Source organism: Suricata suricatta, chromosome 11, assembly GCF_006229205.1.
Source record: "Suricata suricatta isolate VVHF042 chromosome 11, meerkat_22Aug2017_6uvM2_HiC, whole genome shotgun sequence".
NCBI lineage: Eukaryota > Metazoa > Chordata > Mammalia > Carnivora > Herpestidae > Suricata > Suricata suricatta.
Genome location: NC_043710.1, coordinates 79,987,407 through 80,012,107, shown reverse-complemented (window position 1 = coordinate 80,012,107; position 24,701 = coordinate 79,987,407). Strand labels below are relative to the sequence as shown.

The 24,701-nt window shown below is 40.4% G+C and overlaps 1 long non-coding RNA gene and 1 pseudogene across 3 annotated transcripts in view; both read left to right on the top strand.

The window, feature by feature from the left end:
- The first annotated feature begins 1,049 nt into the window (after positions 1-1,049).
- The window catches only part of LOC115271933, a 39,514-nt gene continuing 15,862 nt past the window's right edge, over positions 1,050-24,701 (top strand). Inside the window, exons 1-3 of one of the 3 annotated variants that reach the window (XR_003900164.1) lie at positions 1,050-1,122; positions 4,295-4,527; positions 8,377-8,446. This is a non-coding gene — a long non-coding RNA (uncharacterized LOC115271933). The remainder of the gene's footprint in view (positions 1,123-4,294; positions 4,528-8,376; positions 8,447-24,701) is intronic. The other 2 variants (XR_003900163.1, XR_003900162.1) reach the window with 2 other exon arrangements.
- On the top strand, positions 10,831-12,504 carry LOC115271932 (annotated as a pseudogene).

Genomic DNA, 24,701 nt, shown 5'->3' with positions numbered 1-24,701 from the left:
TTCTTCTGCATGTTGCTGTCCAGTTCTCCCAGCACCACCTGCTAAAGAGGCAGTCTTTTTTCCATCGCATACTCTTTCCTACTTTGTCAAAAATTAATTGGCCATACATTTGTGGGCCCAGCTCTGGATTCTCTATTCTATTCCATTGGTCTATGTGTCTGTTTTTGTGCCAATACCATACTGTCTTGATGATCACAGCTTTGTAGTAGAGGCGAAAGTCTGGGATTGTGATGCCTCCCGTTTTGGTTTTCTTCTTCATTATAACTTTGGCTAAACGGGGTCTATTGTGGTTCCATACAAATTTGAGGATAGTTTGTTCTAGCTTTGAGAAGAATGTTGGTGCAATTTTGATGGGGATTGCATTGAATATGTAGATTGCTTTTGGTAGTAATGACATTTTCACAATGTTTATTCTTCTGATCCATGAACAGGAAATGTTTTTCCATTTCTTGGAAGACACCACTTTGTTTCTTATAATGGTCCTGATGTAAACCAGGTGAGGCAGACAACTTCCTGTAAACAAGGGCTCTTTGTATTTTTCTGACTTTACCAGTTGAGTAAAGCCATTCTCCTCTCTAAGCTTCTAGAATTCCTTTTCTATTTCTACCAATTTTCTTTCTTTCTTAGATACTTTTCTCTACCTTCATTTCTTGTTGGAAATAATGTTTCTCTTTAACCCATGCCCCACACCTGGTGAGAAGTATTTCTGCCCAGCAGTGGTGGTTGGTTAACATTGGTTAGCTCTCGCGCAACTCTGGCGTGGTCACAGCCCCTGTTGGGAGACACATCTGGATCACAGTCCCTGCAGCCAGTCAGATCAGGGATCACAGCCCGTGTTGGCAATCAGGCCTTGGGAAGTCCAGGGAAGTCATCTGTTTCACTGCTTTCTGGAGTCCTTGTCATTCTTCAGCTCTGTCACCTTGACAAAGCAGACTTTGTAGTTCTTAGTGCATGCTTTAGATTTCACCATAGATCTCTCAAAGTCTTATGTAGGAGAATGTCATGTAACAAGCAGAACACAATACAAACATTTGGTTTTATACTGGTACAGAAAGAGCAGAAAGAATGGAGTACCCATGGCAGTTTGGGAGAAAAAAGGAAGCCAGCTCAATTCCCACTCAGGTAAGGGAGGGTCACAACACCTTCTTATCTGTTTGGAAGATGCTCTTCATGACAAAAGGGCTCCATTTTTAATGATCAGAACCCTTCAACTCCTCCAATGGCATCCTGGCACATAAAACAATGCCTCTTGGCCCCCCAACACACAGTAGGACCCAAAGATCAGAGAATAGAGGAAGTTGTTCTGAGCTGCAACTGTGTTCCAGGCACCAGTACATTTAGTCCTCCTTGCAGTCATGGGTCATGTGCTGTCATCATTCCTGTTTTGTAGGTGAAGACCCTAAGGCAGTGGCCTGATGCTTCCCATCTAAGGTTGCACAGCTAGCAACCAGGAGGTCTGGGATGTGAGGTAGTGTGACTCCAGAAAGCACCTTTAGCATAGGGCACTGCCTATGTGCAAGCCTGCACTGCCATGGGACATCTTCTTTTAAATGACCCACTGGTGCTTCAAACCTAAGGGATATATAGCAGCCATCACTTTCTGTCTGCAAAGAGGTTTGGGTGCTTGGAGAAGCTGGCATAATGAATATTAATAGAACTGAGGAGAACAAGACAAATGGGTCTAAACCTGGGCTCCCTAATTTCTAACCTCTCAGAGTACACTTTCAGATCTTGCTCCAGTGGTTCCTTATCTGGCCAGTGATGTCAGCTCCCAGTTCCCAACTCCTAATCCTGTGGAGACAAAGGAGGCAGGCACACAAGCAAGAAGTTCAGGGGCAGAGAGAAGCAGGGGGAAGATAGCTGGTAGAAAAGGGAAATGGTTAAAAGGGAGAAGATAGAGATGGATGGAAAGAGAGGAAGGATGGGGATAGTGATGGGCATAAGAGCTGGGGAGGGTGGGATGGGAAAAGAGGAAGGATAGTGATGGAACAGAGGAAGGGGCAGGGGATGGGCTGGATGGGAAAGAAGGAGAGATAGTGATGGGAAAGACAAGAAGGATAGGAGAAGGGTAAACTGGGAAGGAAGGAGGGAAGGGGGCAATGCTCGGTAGGAGAAGGGGAGGCAGAAGGTCCGGATGGGAAGAGTGGAAGGACAGTGATGAGAAAAAGGAAGGAAAGGCAGAGGGCTGAATGGGATGTGCCAAGATTAGGATAGAGGTACTGTAATAGGGTAGGATCCTAGGGAATACAGGACATGCAGACATCCAGAGAAAGCAGCAAACAGGACAGGGAAAGATGCCACATGGACAAGCAGGGACATGAGAGCCACCTGGAATGTAACACTGATGCTGGAGGAACACTGGCTCCGTGTCCACCCATGCACTGTAATTTCAGAGAAAATTCTGAAGAAGGACTCTGTCATTCTGGGGGTTAGGAACAATGGCTTCATTGGCATGAGGATTGAGGAAGACCAGCTTTGGAGTTTTGTCAGGTCTGGGAATTGGGAGAGCTGTGTTCCTGTGGGTCAGCTCCATACACTCTCCAGCAGGCAGCCTGGGAACAGAGCATGCACCAAGTAAGGAAGCAGGAGCCCAGTGTCTTGGCCCTGGCTCTGTCCAATCTGTGCCCCAGGAGACTGTGGCTCAGATTTCTGTTTTGATGAATGAAGCTTTTGGATGAATGTGATATGATTGGTTCATGTGTCATCTTGGCTGGGCCATAGTGCACAGACATTTGGTTAAGCATTATTCTAGATATTTCTATGAGAGTGTTTTTACATGAGATTAACTTTTAAATCAGTGGATACTGATTAAAGCAGATTGCTCTCCATAATGTAGGTGGGCCTCATCCAATCAGTTGAAGGCCTGCATACAACAAAAGCCTGACATCTCTGAGTAAGAGAAATTCTAAACAGACGGCCTTCAGACTTGAACTGCAAATCCAGCTCTTTCCTTCTGGCCCACCCCACAGATTTTGAAATTGCCAACATACATAATCACACTAGCCAATTGCTTAAAAATAAATCTCTATATATACACATCATGTTGGTTCTGTTTCTCCGAAGAATGCCAATTGGTATGGCAAGTAAAACTATACCCCTTTCCCTCTCTGCAAGTCTGTGTTCCTAATGATGAAGAGGTTCAAGCTCATCAGACAGCACTGTCTGTCTAGTTCAGTGGTGCCTAATAAAGGCAGATGACAGAGCCCTTGGTGGACCTTCCTGTGAAGCGATGAGTGATGCTGTGGGAGCTCTCCTCTGGTGGGATTTCCCATTCTTCCTGGGACCTTCCAGCGCCCTGCCTGTCATCAGCCTCACTGCTCCAAAAGTCTGTGAGGACTTAGCCAACAAGTGTGAAGGTCTTAGGCTTTCTTCCAGGCAGCAATAACTCAAGTTGCTTGTCTCTCCCTCACCTGGGGAATACAGAATTACTCATACGTCTTGGTCATTTTGGGATGCTATTAAAAAGTTCCAAACTTGGAAGCTTATAAACAACAGGAATCTATTCCTCACACTTCTGGAGACTGAAATTTCGAGATCAGTGTGCTAGCATGGCTGGGCTCTGGTGAAGACCACCTTCTGGGCTGCACACTGCACACTTGTTGGTGTGGCCTCACAGGGCAGAAAGGCAGAGAGAGCTCCCTGGGACCTCTTTAATAGCAGCACTAATCTCATTCACGAGGATTTCATCCTCATGACCTAATCACCTCCCACCTCCTACTACTACCACATTCAATTAGCATTATTTACTTACTTATTAATTTTCAATTTTTTTTTATTTTTGAAAGAGAGAAAGAGACAGAGAGACAGAGGTGAGTGAGAGAGGGATAGAGAGGGAGACATCCAAAGCAGGCTCCAGGTTCTGAGCTGTCAGCACAGAGCCCAACATGGGTCTCGAAACTATGAACTACCAGATCATGACCTGAGCCGAAGTCAGATGCTTGAATTAAGATTTAATATGTGTATCTGGGGGGACACAAACATTGAGACCAACATACTTCAGAGAATTCAGGAGTATGTTGTTTTTCACACTCAGCTTATCAGATCCATGGTGATTCCAGAGAGAAGCCCCAAACCAATTAGAGAATGTATGTGCATGTGGGTGTGCACCCATGTGTTTATGTGTGTGGGTATTTTTGTGTATGTGTGCAAGCTCCATGCATTTCTGCTTCAAATGAAGCAGGTCTGTTTTTATTACCTGGTAGGGCAGAATTTTACTGGGATTCTTATTATCCTCACAGAGTTAAATACCAAGAAAATAAAGTTGTGAATATTAACCACAGTACTTGTCCTTCAGACACTCAGTGCCTGGTAGAGAGACAGACCTGTGGTTCATGAAGTGATTCCCATGTAGCAGGCACTGGAAACACAGCAGTGAGAAAGGCGGATGTGGCCAAGAACATGCGAAGCTGGCATGCTGACATTCTAAGTGGAGAAGCAGACAAGAGATAGGAAACAGGTACGGACACACTTCGAAGACACTGCGTGTTTGGTTCCAGACCATTGCAGTAAAGCAAGTATCGCAATAAAGTGAGTCAAATGATATTTTTGGTTTCAGTGGGCATATAAAAGTTATGTTGACACTACATTATAGTCTGTTATGTGTACACTAGCATTATGTCTAAATAACAATGTACACACCTTAAAAAACATACTTTACAAGTAAAAAATGCCAACCATCATCTTAGCTTTCAGTGAGTCATGATTTACTGATCATAGATTCCACAACAAATATATTAATGAAAAAGTTTCAAATATTATGATAATTAGCAAAATGTGACAGAGAGACACAACCCTGTTGGAAAGACAGCACTGATCAACTTGCTTAATGTGAGGCTGCCACAAAACTTCAATCTGTAAAAAACGCTGTATCTGCAAAGTTCAATAAGGCAAAGTGCAGTAAAGGAGGTTATGCCTTGATTGAATAGGCTGTGAATTTCAGGCTGTGAGAAGTGCTGTGTAGAAAATAAAAAAGAGTAACGATGTATAGAGTGACAAAAGGAAAGGGGTTTTTCAGATAGGGGAGTCCTGGGCAGGCTTTCTGAAAGGGGACATTTAAATTAATACTTGAGGGATGACAAGATGGCAGCTGGGGGATTGTGTGTGTGTGTGTGTGTGTGTGTGTGTGTGTGTGTGTGTGTGAAGCAGGAAAGTGGAGAGCATGGCTGTGCAAAAATTCTGTGGTGGAGAAAAGTTTGAGCTATGGAGGTCCAGGATGGAGGTTAATGTGAATGAGGCTGTAAGCAAAGGACTGGGTGGTGAAATGTGAGGTCCTATAAGGGTGGATGGTGTAGGATGGACCAGGCTTGTGGAAGAAGGTGGGCCTTACCCCAGGTGAGTCCTTCTCATTGCAGGACAAGCAGTGTGACCCTTTTTAGCAAAGGACTGGCCAGGGACTCAGGAAAGGAGACAATGTGTTCTGGTCTATTAGGGTAAATTTTGCCATTTGAGCTGGACTTTGAAGACAAGGAAGAACTTCCTGGGTGCAGAGGGTCTCATAAAAGGTCCCGAAGCCTGAGAAAGCAGGTACTGATTCTGGAGAGGGAAGCAGTTGACAGTGAGGCAGTAGGGAGGGCTGTAGGGCATATCTGAGTTTGCACTCAGTTTTAAGGAGTTTGGACTTTATGCTGGAAGGAATGGAGAGCGCTTAGCCAAGGCCCCTCTTAAACCAGGAGATGCATTGTGCATGCTCCCACCCCTCTGACGACCTGATGTAGGCAACCTTGGCTATGACCAAGGACGGAATGTATTGGAGTGTAAAGATATGTGGGCTTATGTAACACGCAGGTGCACTGCCCGTAAATGGAGGATGGGAAGCAGGCTATTTTGAAGTCCTGTCACATGTGCACCTCAGAGAATGACAGGACAGGGCAGAGGCATGTTAGGCATCAAGACTGCTTTGTTAGGTTACAGGAGAACAGTGCTGATGTTGGCCCAGGAATAACACATCTGTGTGTCACTGTATACATCTGAGCACATACGCATGGTGCTGGGGAAATATGCATATATGCATGTCCAGATGGATCAAGAATTGTTCCCATTTTGAGCATGTGTGTGAGTGCACACAAGCAACGATTTTGATATGGATGTGTGCGTGCACAGGGTGTCTGCGTGGAGTCCTGCACAGTTGCCTAGGTGGCCTTTGTGTGTATTCTTCTCTACATAGTAATTATAACATGAGTCAGCAATTATTTAGCATGTGCCAGCTTTCAAAACTTATCTCCTTTACTCCTCCCAACAACACTATGAAGCATTGTCAATGTTCCATCGACATTTTACAGATGCAGAACCCGAGTCGTAGCAAGGTGACATGATGTGCCAGTGCTTGCCACGAAGCCTGTTAGTGCTGGAGTCCCTGCTTTTGATAAGCATGCTGTTGTCTGCATCTTCACACACACACACACACACACACACACACACACACACACACACACACACATCAATGGACACAATTGTGTGTGTTCTCACTCAATAAGGAAAGAGAAAAAGCGAGAGCTAACATTAATTTTTAAAAGCATTTCTAAAATAGCTTTCTCTGATTTTGGGCATGGAGCCCTTAGGTTTAAAGCAGCCTAGAGTCTGTACCCAACACACACTTGGACTTGGTGCTTCATTTCAACTCTAGACAGAGAATCATAATTAAATAAATATATCCTTTGCCTGGAACTTTGTGAGGCCCCATAAACATACTTTCCTTTGAAAAATGGAGCAAACTGCCCCTAGGGCCTTCTTCTGACCCTCCAGAGCTGTTTGCTTTACCAGGAGGAGTTTTTCCCCGATTGATAGACTCCTTAAAACCTATCTTGGCACTTCTAATAATTCCACTTGACCTGACCAGAGAAAATTCTGACTTGGGAATTGAACTGTGGATCTGTTAATTGAGAGTTGAAGCTGGAGGCTTTAACATGTACCCTTGAGATGAAGAAACACTTCTTCCTTCTCTTTACACCTTCTAAATGTATTCTCTTCTCTTCATTCCATATTTTTTCTCAGCAAGTAAAAGAATTTCTTATTTTGTAGCACTGCAAAGGGCAGTAATAATCCTCCACAAGTTATGAGAGTAGAAATAGTCTTCAGTAGCTGGAATAAGCCAGAAAATGGTATTTAGGTGAAAGATAAAATACACTTTGCAAAGAAGTGAGAATAAATTGGTTGTTCCATTTTTTTTCCAGAAAAACAAGCCAAATCAAACTAAGCAAATCAACATAATATTCAGATATGCACACAGTTATGTACCTGTCCTGCCAGTCCAGAATTTGGGTTTTAAAATCTATAATGGTCCTTGATGCTAGGCAGGTAGAACTGATAATAGAGAAGCCATTGCTTTGAAATCAGAAGTGGGACCTAACATTTTACCTTGCAGATCACGTTTTTCTGCAGATGGCTTAAAGTAATTTGAAATAATTTAGTCTCTCCCAAATCCATATATTTTACACCTTGATATACTTCAGGCCTAGAAAAAGAATCATGAGTTAAAATAAAAGAGAATCCAGAGTCTATATCTGGTAGTCAGGTCCACCCCCTAACATCTGCCTCAGGGGCATGAATACCTGTTCCCCAACCAGCTTTCCCCTGCTGCCGCCATGTGGTGGTTACCTGGAGTCACAGTACACTCCCCCTGAAGGATTTTGGCTCTGGGATTTTAATGGGCACTCACTGGTTAAAGGTGGTTCTCTTAATGAAATGATCTCATACCAAGTTCTACCTAAATTCCAGTAGGCATAAGGAAACCCACTTCAGGAGAATATTGTTCTACATTTCCAATTTCAGTTTCAAAAAGAGGTTGGTTGTGTGTTTTGTTAAATCTAGCTGTATTTCCTTCTGTGCTATTTGAAACCCCTTTTCTTCACTCAGATCTTTAGGAAAAGACTCACACTATTTTGTTCTGTCCTAGTACATGTTCACACTTCTTTCCCTACAACCTCCTTGCCCATTGCTTCTATAGTTCACATGTTAGCCTTGCTAGTCAGCTTCATCAAGGAATAATTTGCATTACCAAATTTAAGTTTATAATTTGATGAATTTTTGATAAATGTGTATAGTAGTGTATCTACTACCACAATCAAATATGGAAGGCTTTCCTTATGCCCCATTTCAGGCCCATCCCTTCCTTTGGCCCTTGGGCATTGGCAGCTATAGATTTTTTCTGTCCTGTATTTTTTTTTCCTTTTGTAGAACTCATATAAATTGAATCACACAGTATGAAGCATTTTATGTTCTTATTATTTCATTTAGCATAAAGCTTCTGAGACTCATTAATGTTGTTATATGCCTCAATTTGTCTTTCCTTTAAATTGTTGATTAATTTTTCATTGTACAGATTTGTGATGTATTTTGTTCATTTTCTTTTTCCACAATTTTGGGCTATTATAAATAAAGCTTCTGTGAACATTCCAGTAGAAGTATTTCTTTGGATAAATATGTAGGAGTGTGATTGTTGGATCATTTGGTAAGTGTATATTTAACATTTTAGAAACTCACCAATTTCACACTGCCTGTACATTTGCATTCCCACTAGTAATCTATGAAAGTTCTGTTTCATATTCCTGACAAAACTTGGTGTTATCAGTCTTAAATACTCATCATTCTAGAGGAAGTGTAGGAGTTCCTTATATTTCCCTAATGTGCCATGATGTTGAGCATTTTTGTCATTTATGTATCTTCATTAATAAATATCAAATATTTATTGTTGTTTATATTCTTATTATTGAGTTGTGAGAACATTTTATACATCTTGAAATCAAGTATGTGTTTTGTGAATATTTTCTCCAGTCTGTGTCTTTCTGTTTCTTTTCTTAACGATGCCTTGGGAGAAGCGAGTGTTTTAAATTTATGAAGTACGCTTTATCAAAATTTCTGTTTATCGTCCACATTTTTGTGTCATGTTTGACAAAACTTTGCCTAAGCAAAGATCACCAAAAAATTTCCCTTCTATTTTCTACTATAGGTTTTGTTTTGTGTAGATCTTACATTTCTGTCTATGATACATTTAAATTACTTTTGTATATGGTATGAAGTACAGGTAAAGGTTTATTTGTTTATTTTACATGTAGATCTCCAATTCTATAGCAAAATTTGTGGAAATGACTATACCCACTGATACCTTAGAACCTTTGTACAATCACCTGACAATGAAAGTATGTGCCTATTCTATACCATACAGTCTTGATCATTGTAGGTTTAAAATGAGTCTTGAAATCAGGTAACAAAAGCTTCACATCTTTGTTTTATTATTTAAGATTATTCTGGTTGCTTTAGGTCTTTGAATTTCCATGTAAAAAATGTTAACAGAATTACTGGGATGTAATTCACTACCATAAAACTCACCTATTTGAAGTAAGTATACAATTCAGTGGTGTTTATAGAGGGAAGCAACTATCCATCACTATCTGATCCCAGAATACTTCATCACCCTGAAAGGAAATCCAATGCCCATTAGTAGTCATTCCCCGTTTTTCCTCTTGCCTGTCCCTGGCAACCAACAATGTTATTTTCTATCATTATAGATTTGCCTATTCTGAATGTTTCATATAAATGAGATCGTACAATGTGTGGTCTTTTATGATTCGTTCACTTAGGGTCGTATTTTCAGGGTTCATATATTTTGTAGCATGTATCAGTACTTCATGCATTTATATTACTAAATAATATTTCTGCGCATGCTTCTGTCATTTCTTGTTTAGCATTCATCAGTTAAAAGTCTCTACCTTTTGGTTATTATAGCTAATGTTTCTATAAGCACTTGGGTGCACATTTTTTGCATAGAAGTATATTTTCATTCCCCCTTGGATATATATGTATGTACATACCTAAGTGGAAGTGCTGCATTGCATGGTAACTATATGTTTAACAATTTGAAAAACCGCCAAACTCTATTCCATAGCACTGCATCATTTTACATTCTCATCAGTGATGTAAGAGGATATCAGTTTTTCTAATTGCTCTTTGTCAACACTTAAATTGTCTGTCTTTTTAACTACAGATGTCTTAGTGTGTGAAGTGGTATCTCATTGTGGTTTTGATTTGCATTTCCTTAATGACTAATGATAGTGAGCATCTTCATGTGCAATTGGCATTTTGTATTTTTTTTGAGAAATATCTATTCAGATGCAAATTCTTTGCTCATTTAAATTTTTTTATTATTGAGTTATAAACATTCTTTGTATAATCTGGATACAAGTCCCTTCTCAGAAAAATGATTTATATATATATATATATATGTATATATATATATATATATATATGCAAATATCTTTCATTCTATGGGCTGTCTTTTCACTTTCATAATAGTGTCCCATGAATCACAGAATTTTAAATTTTTGATGAAGTTTGATTTATTTATTTTATCTTATTTTTATTGAAGTATAAATAACATACAGTGGTATCTTAGTTTCAAGTGTACAGAAGAATGATTCAACAATTTTCTTATTGTGCCCATTTGTAAAATCGCCCAAAAACACCCCAAAACAAGCACCAGAGACTGCTAGGGAGACCGAGTCACACCTGCAAAAGCAAAGGGCCTTTATTACAAGCTTAAGCTCACTTGGGCTCACAGTCTCCAGCTCACCCGCTGGCCACGTGGAAAGAGCCCCAACAAAGGCAGGGCAGGGCCTTTTATGCCTTTGGGAGGGGGAGTTACAGGAAATGATGACAGGTGTACAGTGATCCAATCCCTGCCCCCCCATCAATACTGGCAGTTGTGGGAGCCAGTCACAATAGTTGGAGTGTTGACCAATCAGAGTGGGCCCAGGACACCCCACGTGGGGTGTGGCTAGGCCCACCTCTAGAAAGGTCAAAGGTATCGGCTGGCCTCCCCCATTGGGCGCCACAGGAGTTGTCCCTCCTTAAGGTGCGCCCTTTCAGGAGAAGCTGGCGGCCTTCCCCTTTAAGTACAGGGGAAGGCTGGATGGGACCTGCCGCTGGTGGGGGACTGCCCCCGGCCTGCGGTTGGCTGGCAGAGGGCGCATTTCCACGCAGCTGGCTCTGTGCCGCGACCAACCGGCTCCAGGAAGGCTGAGACAGACCGGTGGGGAGGGCCGGATTGGACCTGCATCCTTACACTCTACAGTAAGATGGCAGAGTAGCAACCTGAAGCGGTTAGCACTTGAGTCTGTGTGCCGATTTCGGTTTTTGGTACCGGCAGCAACAGTGAACGCTGAGCGGAGAGTGCCTACGGTGGTTGGCCAAGATGCTGAATATTAAAATCTTCAGCGGCAGTTCCCACCAAGACTTATCCCAGAAAATTGCTGACCGCCTGGGCCTGGAGCTAGGCAAGGTGGTGACTAAGAAATTCAGCCACCAAGAGACCTGTGTGGAGATTGGTGAAAGTGTACGTGGAGAAGATGTCTACATTGTGCAGAGCGGCTGTGGCGAAATCAATGACAATCTAATGGAGCTTTTGATCATGATTAACGCCTGCAAGATCGCTTCCGCCAGCCGGGTAACTGCAGTCATTCCTTGCTTCCCATATGCACGGCAGGATAAGAAGGATAAGAGCCGGGTTCCAATCTCAGAGAAGCTTGTTGCAAACATGCTTTCTGTAGCAGGTGCGGATCATATTATCACCATGGACCTGCATGCCTCTCAGATTCAGGGCTTTTTTGATATCCCAGTGGACAATTTGTACGCAGAGCCAGCAGTCCTGAAATGGATCAGGGAAAATATCTCTGAGTGGAGGAACTGCACTATTGTCTCCCCCGATGCTGATGGAGCTAAGAGAGTGACCTCCATCGCAGACTGGTTGAATGTGGACTTTGCTCTGATTCACAAAGAACGGAAGACGGCCAATGAAGTAGACAGACTGCATGGTGCTGGTGGGAGATGTGAAGGATCGGATGGCCATCCTGGTGGATGACATGGCCGACACCTGTGGCACGATCTGCCATGAGGCTGACAAACTTTTCTCAGCTGGAGCCACCAGAGTTTATGCTATCTTGACTCATGGAATCTTTTCTGGCCCGGCCATTTCTCGCATTAACAATGCATGCTTTGAAGCAGTAGTCGTCACCAATACCATACCTCAGGAGGATAAGATGAAGCATTGCTCCAAAATACAGGTGATTGATATCTCCATGATCCTTGCCGAAGCCATCAGGAGAACTCACAATGGGGAGTCCATTTCCTACCTGTTCAGCCATGTCCCTTTATTATAGAATTACTGCCGAGGCTTTTTACAAACAAAGTGAACCCCGCCCCTTGTTCTCCCTTGGTATTTGATGAAAAATCCAGCAGAAATCCCAGCTTGCTCCAGTGTAGCTTTCCACACCCCACCTAAAATTAGAGAACAAAGGATTGAGATTTACCACTGGGATTTCCTCCCTGCATTGTCTCATTCAAGCCTCTCTCACAGCTTTGCAGTTTTACCCACAGTTGAGCTGCTGCAAGATTGCAGGCTTGGGAGGGTGTTGTGTTCTAGGGGTGTTTGAAGTTGATGGGGGAAGTTCAGACTACTTTGCATGTGAATATTTCAGGGTTTCCTTGGTTCCAAACTACTGGTAGAACTACTGGCAACAAAGCCGACCCAGTTCCCGCCTGCCCCCCCGCCCCAACCCTTGACAAGCTCTCAAAAGTCTATGCTAAATTATAGCAAGAACCCTAGGTGGCCCCAGCCCAGCTCTGCTTGCTGAGTCCTGTAAAGCAGGAGCCAGCAGGCAGCGCTCTGGTGGGGGCGCCTGCGGGGTGGCAGCACACTGCGCAATGAATGCTTCTTGGGAGGAAATAGCCTGATCCTTCACCCCCTGCTTGGGGACTGTGTAGCTTGAATTCTCCTTTGTACCTGTTCCTTTCCATTTGACTTGACCTTCAGCCATCTTGCCCTTTCCCTGGTCAGATAACCCTCTGGGGCCCAAATGTTCCTTGTACTACAGTCTTCTGGAAAGCAAACTCACCCCCCACTACACCATTTCTAACATTTACACGGGATTGTTTTTGCTGTAGCTTAATCTTCCTGAGCCCGCTACCGCCGCGGTCGTAGGTTTTCGGTGGGGTCGTAGTGCCTTTTGATTAATTTAAATATCTCATTTTCATCTTCCTCCCATTGATTTGGCCTGTCCAGTGACCCAAGATCTCTGTTAAAAAGGTTGATGTTACTGTTTACTGTCTCTTGTAGAGGAAACTAATAAAGTGTCTTTATGTGAAAAAAAAAAAAACAATTCTCTGTTTCTCAGTGCTCATCAGGATAAATGTATTCTTAATCCTTTTTATCTAATTCACCCATCCCCCTACCCACCTCCCCTCTGGCAGTCACCCGGTTTTTCTCTGTATTTAAGAGTCTGTTTTTGTTTGTGTCTGTCTCTTTTTTCTTTGTTTGGTTTCTTAAATTCCACATATGAGTGTGTAAGGATGCAGGTCTGATTCAGGTTTCCCCTCTGACCATGAAGGCTAGCTAACACCATTAACGTTTCTGAGGGCGGGCCTAAAGATGGAGGTTAAGACTAGTCACGCCCTACCTGAGGGTCCTAGTCTCGCCCTACGTGAGGGTCCCAGGTCCACTCTGTAATTGGTTAAAGTTACTGTCAATGATGTGATGCTATAATGATTGGACCCCTGTACCTGTGTCACAATTTCCTGTAACTCCCCTTCCCAAACTCATAAAAGGCCCTGCCCCGCCATGTTTGGGGCTCGCTCCACGTGGATCCAGTGTGTTGGTGAAGTCTGTGAGTTTAGGCTGGCCGGGCCTAAATTCGTAATAAAGCCCTTTGCTTTTGCATGCGTGATTTGGTCTCCCTGGCGATATTAAAATCTGGGTACAACAAGTGAAATCGTATGATATTTGTCTTTCTCCATCTGACTTATTTCATTTAGCCATTATAACCTCTAGGTCCATCCACGCTGTTGCAAATGGCAAGATTTCATTTAAAAATTTTTTAATGTATATTTATTTTTGAGAAACAGAAAGAGAGAGAAAAGAGCAGGGGAGGGGCAGAGAGAGGGAAACACAGAATCTGAAGAAGGCTTCAGGCTCCCAGCTGTCAGCACAGAGACTGACCTGGGGCTCAAACTCATAAACCTTGAGATCATGTCCTGAGCTGAAGTCAGATGCTTAACTGATTGAGCCACCCAGAAGCCTCAAGATTTTATTTTATTTGGTTGAGTAACATTCCATTGTATATTTATACCACATCTTCTTTATCCATTTTTCTGTTGATGGATACTTAAATTGTTTCCATATGTTGTCTATTGTAAATGATATTGTAATAAACATAGGGGTACATATATCTTTTCAAGTTAGTATTTTCATTTCTTTGGCTAAATACTCAGTAGTGGAAATTCTAGATCATATGGTAATTCTATTTTTAATTTTTAAATAATTCTCCATTCTTTTTCCACAGAGGCTACGCCAATTTGCATTCCCACCAATAGTTAACAAGTATTACTTTTTCTCCACATTCTCACCAACACTTGTTATTTTTTCTGTTTTTTATTTAAGCCATTCCAACAGGTGTCAGGTTATCTCACTGTGGTTTTGAATTGTATTTCCCTGATGATGAGTGATATTGAGCATCTTTTCATGTGTGTTTGCCATCTTTATGTCTTCTTTGGAAAAATATCAGCTCCTGTCCTCTGCCCATTTTTAAACAAATTATTTTTACTTTTTGGTGTTGACTTGCATATACTTTTTATATATTTGGGATATTAACCCCTTATCAGATATATTATTTGAAAATCTCATTTCCTATTCAGAAAGTTGTCTTTTTGTTTTGCTGTTGGTTTCCTTTGATGTGCAAAAGCTTTTTTTGTGGCTCTAATAGTTTAATTTTGATTTTGTTTTCCTTATGAAGAGATGTTTCTAGAAACATGTTTCTATATCCAATGTCAAAAAATATTACATAAATAGCTTTATGGTTTTAGGTCTGGAGAAATAACAACCAACATCACAAAATGCCAAGGGTTATTAGAGAATATTATTAAAAATTATGTGCCAAGAAATTGGACAACTTGGAAGAAATGTGTAAATTCCTGGAAACAGATAACATTACAAACATGAATAAGAAAAGCATAGAAAGTTGAACAGATTGATTACTAGAAATGAAATTGAGTCAGTAATAAAAAAAACTCTCAACATATGGAAGTCTAGGACCTGACAACTTCACAGATGAATTCTACCAAACATTTAACAAAGAGTTAATACCTATTCTTCTCAAACTATTAAAACAAATAGAAGGAAAACTTTCAAGTTCATTCTATGAGACCAGCATTACTCTGATTCCAAAACCAGATAAAGACACTAGAAAAAGAAATTATAGGCCAATATCTTTGATGAACATAGATGCAAATATACTTAACAAAAATATTAGGAAATTGAATCCAACAATACATTAGAAAGTTATTCACCAAAATCAAATGTGATTTATACCACAGACTGCAGGGCGGTTCAGTATTTACAGATCAATCAAATGTTATCCATCATATCCACAAAAGAAAGATTAAAAACCATATAATCATCTCAGTGGATGCAGAAAAAAATTGACAATGTACATCATTCATTCATCATAAAAACTATCAACAGATGGTAAAGAAGGAACATACTTCAACACAAAAAAAGCCATATATGAAAAGCCCACAGCTAATCTCAGACTCAGTGGTGAAAAACTGAGAGTTTTTCCTCTAAGATCAGAAAAAAGGTGATGATGTACACACTCACTACTTTTATTCAACATAGAACTAGAAATTATAGCCACAGAAATCAGACAAGAAAAGAAATAAAAGAATCCAAATTGGTAAGGAAGAAGTAAAACTTTCATTATTTGCTGATGACATGATACTATATATAGAAAATCCTAAGGACTCCACTAAAAAACTACTAGAACTGATTTATGAATTTAGCAAGTTTCAGTATACAATTTAATATGTATAAATCTGTTGCATTTCTATACACTAATAATGAGGTAGTAGAGAAATCAAGAGAACAATCCCATTATAATTGCATTCAAAACAATAACATACTTAGGAATAAACTTAACCGAAGAGGTGAAAGATCTGTACTCTGAAAACTATAAAATTTTAATGAAACTGAAGATATACAAACAATTGGAAAGATATTCCACGTTCATGGACTGAAAGGGCTGATATTTAAAAAATGTCCATACTACCCAAAACAATCTGTAGATGTGATGTAATTCCTATCTAAATACCGACATTTTTCATGTTTCTAGAACAAATAATCCTAAAATTTGTATGGGGCTGCAAATGACCCTGAGTAACCAAAGCAATGTTGAAAAAGAACAAATCTGGAGGTATCACAATCCCAGATTTAAAGATGTTTTTCAGGGTACCAGGGGGGCTCATTCACTTGAGTGTCTGACTTCAGCTCAGGTCATGATCTCACAGTTCATGGGTCTGAGTCCCCCATCAAGCTCTCTGCTGTCAGTGAAGAGCCCACTTTGGATCCTGTCTCCCTCTCTCTCTGCCCCTCCTCGCCTCAAAACACTTTCTTACACTAGCCACACAAACAGAATAGTTTGTTACTATTTTGTTGAGGATTTTTGCATTTTTCTTTATAAGAGATAGTAGTCTGCAGGTTTTTTTATCTCTCTTTCATAGGTCACATTTACTTGCTTCTTTGCGTGATTAGTAATTTTTGATTGGATGCTGGTTATATTGTTACATTGTAAGTACCTGGACTTATTGTATTCCTTTAAAGAGAGGTTGACTTTGTTTCACAGTCACTTGTGGGTCAGTTTGATTTCTTCCAGACCTGGCATTAAGCCTCCCTTAGGTCTATAGTAACCATTCTACAGAAAGTTCTGTCCTACATCTCCTCCAACATCTCCATTGCATGTCAATGTCCCACTGAAAGTTGAATATTTATTGAAGACTCTTCACTGTGGCTGGTTGGAATTTGTTGTGCACTGTATTTTATACATTTAAACCTTAACCTACAATGTGATGGACTTTGGAGATGGAGTCTTTGGGGGATAATTAAGTCATCAAGGTGGAGTCCTCATAATGTGTTTAGAGGTCTTATATGAATAGGCCTGATAGTCTACCTTACTCTCTCTCTGTCATGTGAGGATGCAGTGAGGAGATGATTGAAACAAGAAGCATATCTTCACAAGATACCAGATCTACTGGAGGCTTGATTCTGGATTTCCTGGCCTCCAGAATTGTAAAGAATAAATATTTATTATTTAAGCCACTTAGTCTATGGTAATTGTTATAGCAGTCCAAGGTAAGACAGAATTGAACATCTGCCCTACATGAGCACAAGGAACTTTCAGCTTATAACTTCATGAGCATTTTCAGCCAGCTGTGGAGATTCATTCTAACTATTTATATCCTAGTACTCAACAAAGTCTCAAGGACACTTTATGAAGATTTCTGGAGCTCTTTATGTAGTTCTGAATGACTATACCTCTCTAAGCTCTGATCTCTGTCTTCTCAGCTCAGCAGGGCCAGTGAATTCTGTTTGGATTTCTCCTCTCTCACTAAAGTTTGAAGTTGTCTCCTTACAGAACTGCAGCACAATCATAGGCTCTATCCTCTCAGGCATCACCAGTTCTAGAGTAATTGTTACTAAATGTCTCAAAACAGTTGTTTCATATATTTGGTCCACTTGTTTATGGCAGAAGGTTAAATTTTTTTCTTTTTACTCCATCATTGTCAAAGCAAGAATTTGATCATTTTTTTTAAATGTACTCCTTGTCAAAAATAATGAAGAGGATGCCTTGGAACGTAAGATGGAAATCTCAGAGCATCCCAAAAGAGGAAACCTCTATACTTCAGGTCTTGAAGCATTGTTAAGAATGGGGGAAGATTTGATAGTTAAACAATTCCAATACTGATATTGTCTCTGCTTTTTCCTTGGGAAAATGGCAATAGATTACAATACCTAAGGGATTAATGCAGCAGAAGACAGTGACAAAGACAGAGGCATAAATATGCTCTTAAAGCATATTGAAGATAAGCTTCTTTATTTCTTTATTGGTAGCATGCTCCATTAATATTAATTGAATGTATGGCTGAATAGGCAAATGATTGAATTAATGTATGTGTATGAGCTTAAACTTATAACAAAGAGATCTTTGTGTCTTAGAAAGTTACAGATCCTACAATTACAGGTGGCTTAGTATTGGAGTTTCATTATTAATGATACTCTAAATAATTTATTTTGTCCATCCTTATCATCTTATAAATAGAAAGATTAAGTGACTTGCTCAGGGCCACATGCTAATTAGTGAAAAACTAGGACTTACCCTCAAGTCTCCTGACACCCATTTGAGTGCTCTTTCCAGTACATCAGCTTTTAAAGGACTCCTAGATCACAGCCAATACTTAAGAGTCTTAGGGGAGAGCATAGGCTGGAGATCAATATGTCACAGACTCAGGGTCTGATCTATCCCTCTTAAGGTTTTGTCACTGTTTCATGAAAAGTTTTTCTCTTCTTGCCACTCCCCATCCCCTGATGAAGTTAAATCATCCTTGTAGAGAGAGGTTCTTTGTGGTTTTTCTTTCTATTTTTCATACGAGTCTTTTCCCTGCCTCTGTGTCTTTATTTTTACTTTTAAAATATAGATTTATAATCTTCTGGAGACTTTAAATAGGAAAAATGAGGGTCATTGCTGATAAATCTCCCTCTTTTCTGTTCCTTTAGACCCTACATGCAAGGGCAGTTATGCCCTGACCTGTGGTACAATATATCCCAGTGGGTGGGTCTAATAAATTGTACACTAAATAAGTCTAAATATGAGACCGAATTTATCTTACTCAGGAAGTTGAGCAACCAAAATCTGTTGTGCATGATAACATTTTTGTCTCTTAGAGGCATCTTGACTCCTGTTTTCATTCAGCTTGCATCACCAAATAAGAAACATTTAACTAGATAGCTAGGTCTGAAATTAAAAGTAAAACTCTGAAAGAGCTTCCTGAAATGTCAATGTCCTTAGTAATTGTTTTAGGATTATGCCTTACTTTTAGCTAACACATTAGTTATTGCTCTGTTGTCACTTAACATTATAGGATTAGAGGGAATAGAAACAAGGAAAGAAATGGGGATGGATTGAATGTGACCAAATGGGACTGTCATACTGGAGGACTGGGCAAGAGGCAAAGAATTGTGGCAATTTTAGAGATATCCTTGAGGCACAGCTTGCCTTCTTATCATTTATCCTTCTGCTTGGAGCCTGCCCTGGCCTACAAATGTTTACCTAGGCAACCTAATTTGTGTTGTGTAACAATGTTGGGTTCAAATCCCATGCCTAATTGAGTCTTGTCCTAGATAATATCTTATTCATTTTTTAGTTTTTAAAGTATTTTAAAAATATTTTTTATTTTTGAAGGAGAGAGATATAGACCATGAGCAAGGAGAGGTAGAGAGAGAAAGACACAGAAACCAAAGCAAGCTCCAGGTTCCAAGCTGTCAGCATAGATCCCAAGGTGGGGACTCAATCTTACAAACTTTTAGATCATGACCTGAGCTGAAGTCAGACACTTAACAGACTGGGCCACCCAGGTGCCCCTCATATTCATTTTTTAAAATCTTCCTTGAAGCGCCCAGATTCCCCCAAATACCTTGTTGTACAATTTAATAAACTTTCCTCTCTGAAAGCTTGAAATTGTTGGTTTGTTTAATATTATCCACCCCCCCCCCCCAACGCGAAGCTAACTTTGTTTATTTCTTCTGCAAATGGCTATTGGCACATCTCTGGGAATATATTTAACCTCTCTGTGCTCACAATAGGTTTTTAAAGTCAGCATTCCAGTGTTTGTATTCTTTGTTTACCTCATATATCTGTTAGTTGTACTATAGCCAGCAGGGTACAATAAAATATGGTGTTGATATACTACCCTCAATAGTAAGCAATGCCAGAAGAGACACAACAGCAGAGCACCATTGTACAATCTAACACAATATAATTGTTCTTTTCCTGATGTGAGGGTGGGAAGGTGGGCTGCACAGGGCTCCCCAGAGCAGGACTGCATTTGCCTGTCAAATGTTTGGGCCCTCCACGCTTACTCTCCATACTCAGTCCACTGCCTTGTGTGCTAGGAATTGCCAGAATGTGCTGACTGGGTTCATCTGCCCTCCTGATCCATTCCTTAGAGCTTCTCCTATGTGCCCTGCCCTTATGCTCTGGCTGGCAGTTGGCCTCCATGAATGGAAAGAACGGACAGCAAAAGAGAGGGGAAGAGGAGAGAGAGGCCAAGGTGTGGATTCTTTCTCACGCTTCCTGTAGTGTCACCATAGGCTACTGACTCACATTGTTAGAGTTCCTGAATCTACTTTCTATTTGAAGCAATTGGTGCCTTACAAAAATTTGACCTTTGTTGGTGAATGACTAGCTTGGCAGAAGACCACTGTGATTCTGTGGGCCTTTTGGGTTATTGTTCAGATAGAGAAAAGAGGAAGTTCACAGTACAAGTTCCAAAACAGGGAACACTTTGTATGACCCTCTTTCTTTTCCCTTCTTCCAACCATCCCAAGTGAAATTTAGAGGAATTATAATCAGGAGTTTGTCCTTCAAGGTTTGCCTGAGAATATGGGGGATGAGAGGGAGGAAGGCTCTCCTTTGGTGCAGTTAGAAGTTTTGTGGACATGGTGGGATTCAGTCTTTCTTTGAGGCTCCAGATGAAGAAATTGTGGCAGTGAAGAGCACAGCTCTATAGTCAGATCCTCTGATTCAAATTCCAGCTCCTCTACTTATGCTGCAAGTCCTTGGAACAAGTTACTTAACTTCTTTGTGTCTCAGTCTCATCATCTATAAAATAGGCATAGTTATATTATCTACTTCAGAAGACAGAATAAATGAGCTAATGATATAAAGTGCCTAGAACAATATTAAGCATACAATCAGTGCTCAATAAATGCTAGTGAATCCCCTTCTCATCCTATTCCTCTTCCTCCACTTCCTCCTTTTCCTCCTTCTTCGTTTACCCAACTAGCTGTCTCCAGGAGATACTGGCCTATTGAGGATCCTAGGGTCTGGTAGGGGCTCTACATTGGGCAGCTGATGGTTTCCAAGGGTACAAGTTCCAGTTCTCAATTTCTCTCCATCTTTTATGTCACCGCCAGAAGTTTCATCTTTCCCAGGCTTCCATTTTACTGAAAGCTCCCTCCTCAAAAGGGCAAAAGTGGATGCAATGATGGAAAGGAGATGTGAGTTCTTTACATACTTTAATCACAGAAATAACTATCTTGGTGTTTAAGAACACTTCTGTTTTTGTACTGTGCCACCTGCTTTTTTATAGGTCCACAGGAAACCTTGCTTAGAAGTCATAATATTTACTTGAAAGTCCTCGTACTTCATTCAATGGCCAGAAAGGGAAAACAAAGTAAAACATCTTTTGATCCTAATGTGCCTTAAGCTTCTGAAGCATGTTCCATCCACTCTGCACCTGTTTTCTCTGACCAAGACTTCACATGTCATTCAGGTCCCTGCTAGCAGTCACTTTCCCAAGGAGTCTGTACTCAAGTACCTTTCCAAGGGCTTCATCACTGACCTCCCTGCCACTCTTTCCTATCACCTCACCTGGTTCTTCTTCCTACTGAATTTTAAATTGTATGTTTGTTTATTGTTTTCTTTCTCCAAGAGAATATAAGCTCCATGGGAAAAGAGAGCTTTCCTGTTTGTTCACCATGTATCGGGAGGTATTGGAGCCTATCTACTGCCCCTCTGCTTCCCCTCTGCTCTGTGGTATGGGAGGTTGAACCATTCTAAGGTAACCAGGGAGACTACAAACCTTCTGCCTCAGTCAGCTCCAAGAGGGGCTCTGGAAGACTAGAGGGTCTTGGTACTTCTGGGTCCTGGAAGTGCCCCTTTGGGCCTATTGGTCTTCTATCTCTCCCCAACCAACACCACTAGCCTGTGGATATTGCACTTTCCCTTCTTCATTTCCCCAACCCTCCCTACACATATCTCCTTTATTAATTTCCTCATATTACTCCACAAACTGCCCATCTGTTTTATGCTGGAAACTGGATTGATCTTGACAACTTTTTTTAAATGTATATTTTGAGAGACAGAGTATGAGTGAGGGAAAGGGTTGAGAGAGAGGGAGACACAGAATACTTTGAAGCTCGCTCCAGGATTAGCACAGAGCCTGATGTAGGGCTCAAAATAAGATCCTGATATTGTGACCCAAGCCAAAGCTGGATGCTTAACTGACTGAGCCATGCAGGCGCCCCAGCAACTGTTATTGACATATATAATGGGTTCAAAAATATTGGTCAAATGTTTCCAAATGATTGGAAGCTGGGGAGAGCAAATATACTTGTTCCATGACTCCAATAGGGAATACTTCCTAAAATGGAGAGAGATTACCATAGTATCTACTAACATAGAGGTAGATGGAATGTGTCCCCAAACTATTTCAGAATTTAGAAGAAAAGTGGTTTCTAACTAATTATGTTTCTAATCAACCAGAACAGAGAATGTATTTATAGATGAAGTGTTTCAAATCTCTGAACCAGCCCTTTTTTAGGGCTTTTGCTGCTACTTTTATATTTTTCTCATTCTTATTCTATCTTCTCTGATCTCTAAAATCTCCAACACAGATGTCTTTATCAAAGCCCTCAAGGAGTTGAATTAATACCTGTTTTTTACCATTATTTTAACTCTTACATTATCTGGGAGGCCAAAGAATGAAGCATTCTTACACATCCTGAGTTTCTGTGATGTTGCCTTCTTCTTGATTGACAGCTAACCAGGTTGTGTCAGAAAATAGGCTAGTTCTTACCGTGGAATGAGTTTTGGATTTACAAGGCACAGTCTCTAGAATCTCTAATAAGTAACTTTCCAGGCTAGCGACCCCAGGCCCTGTGTAGGTGAGGTAGACTAAAAGTTTGAATGGGGGAAGGGCCTACTGAAGATAGAAAGCATCTTCCTTTTCACCTTGCTTGGGTTGGGACAGATTCTAAAACTTTGAGGGAATGAAAATAGATCCTCCTGAAAGAATTATGCGGAAATGTGGCAACAGTTCTACGTTAAGTTTTGAATCTCCCTGAAACCATTCATCCAAATGAATGGTATAGGAAAACCAGAAATATAAAACAAAATATGCAATAAAAATAACTGTCAAGTCATCCTTAGAACCACAAAATGTGTTCTGGAAGAAAAAGCCTCAACTCTTCTAAGTCCTCAGTATTGTTTGGGATGCATGAGAGAAAAGCAAAAGAATGTCTGATAGACCTAAAAGAAGAACCATAAGCAGCCTACAGGTGAATCCTGGCAAACACAGTAGGGTGATTTGAAGAGAGCAGCCAGAACTGGGTTGAGTTTGGCCTGCTTTAATTCACTAGAGAATGCAGGGAGTCTTCTGTAATGTTTTAAGGGCTTCAGTAACCTGACCCCACCAACTGTGAAACTAACTAGCTGAAGATCCCTTCTGAGGTAAGGCCCACATTGAGGATAAAACATGCTGGGAAGAGAAGCTAGACCAAGCAGGACAGGGACAATGGGGCAAAGAAACGGGGCATTCAGACAAAAGTGAGGAAGGAACAGAGTTTGGTGATCAAAGAAAGTACTAACCCATGGTTTTGCTCATTTTACTAAAGGAGCAACAGGGGGAAAAACCCTGTAGATGCAACACTAAAAAAGACCTTTCTAAAGGTCTATGAAAACAAGTTTAACATAAAAATGACAACAGAAAAGGATGATAGTTGAATCCCATATAATATTTTTATAAACCAAATGTGAAGAACAAAATAACATCCTTATAATCAAAGAAAGAATATCAGAAAGACATCATAAAACATATGAAAATGTAACTTAATGTTTCAAAAGAAGTTGCAAATAGTTAAATAATATAAGATATGAATAATAAGCATAAAAAATTTAAAAGTCTCAGAAAGGAAGCAATGTAACTGAAGAAAGAAGTAGATAAATTTAAAAATGAAGAATGAACTAGAAGAAGACTTAGAGGCTGAAAAGGAGAAACTCATGTTAACCTTTAATTCACTCAAAAAGCAAAAATAATTTCCAAGGTTGCATATTGAAGTGTGAAAAGTAAAATAATAAAGCTTCTAGTGTGTAATGTAGAATATCTTTATGAAGGCAGGAGGGAAGGCATGAAACATGGAGCAAAAGCCTGATAAATTGGGCTGCATTAAAATGAAGACTCTGTTCCTTTAGAGAAACCATAACGAGAGTGAAAATACAGGACAGGCTGTACAGGAGACTGCTTCAGAGGTGATATTTACATTACTCGCATTTTGCAAAGGGCCTTTATCCAGAGTACACAAAGAATTTTTCAAATATATAGAATAGTAAAAAGGGCAAATTACTTGAATCAGTATCTCTTAAAAGAAATATTAAAATAGATAATAAATATATAAAGAAGGCACTCAAACTGGTTGATCATCAAGGGAAATGCAAATTAAAGTTGCTATCAGATAACACTGCATACACAACAGAATGGTTGAAACAGAAAACCTGTTACTGTCAAGTGTCATAGGAACACATGGAATGACTGGAATCTTCACCCTGCAGTATATGGAATATGTATTGCTAAAGCCATTTGGAAATCTGGCTGTTGATATCTACTAAAGTGTAGTGTATGTGTACACTATGACGATTAAGGAATTTTGCATCTTGGTCAATGCTGATCAGAAACACACAATGCATCAAAACCCAACCACCTACAAGGATGAATGTGGCAGAATTATCATTAATAGTCAAATATTACAACTCAAGTAGAGAAACAACCCAAATATCCATGAATAGTAGAAAAATATTATAGTGTATATATAGAATGGAAAAGTTTACAAG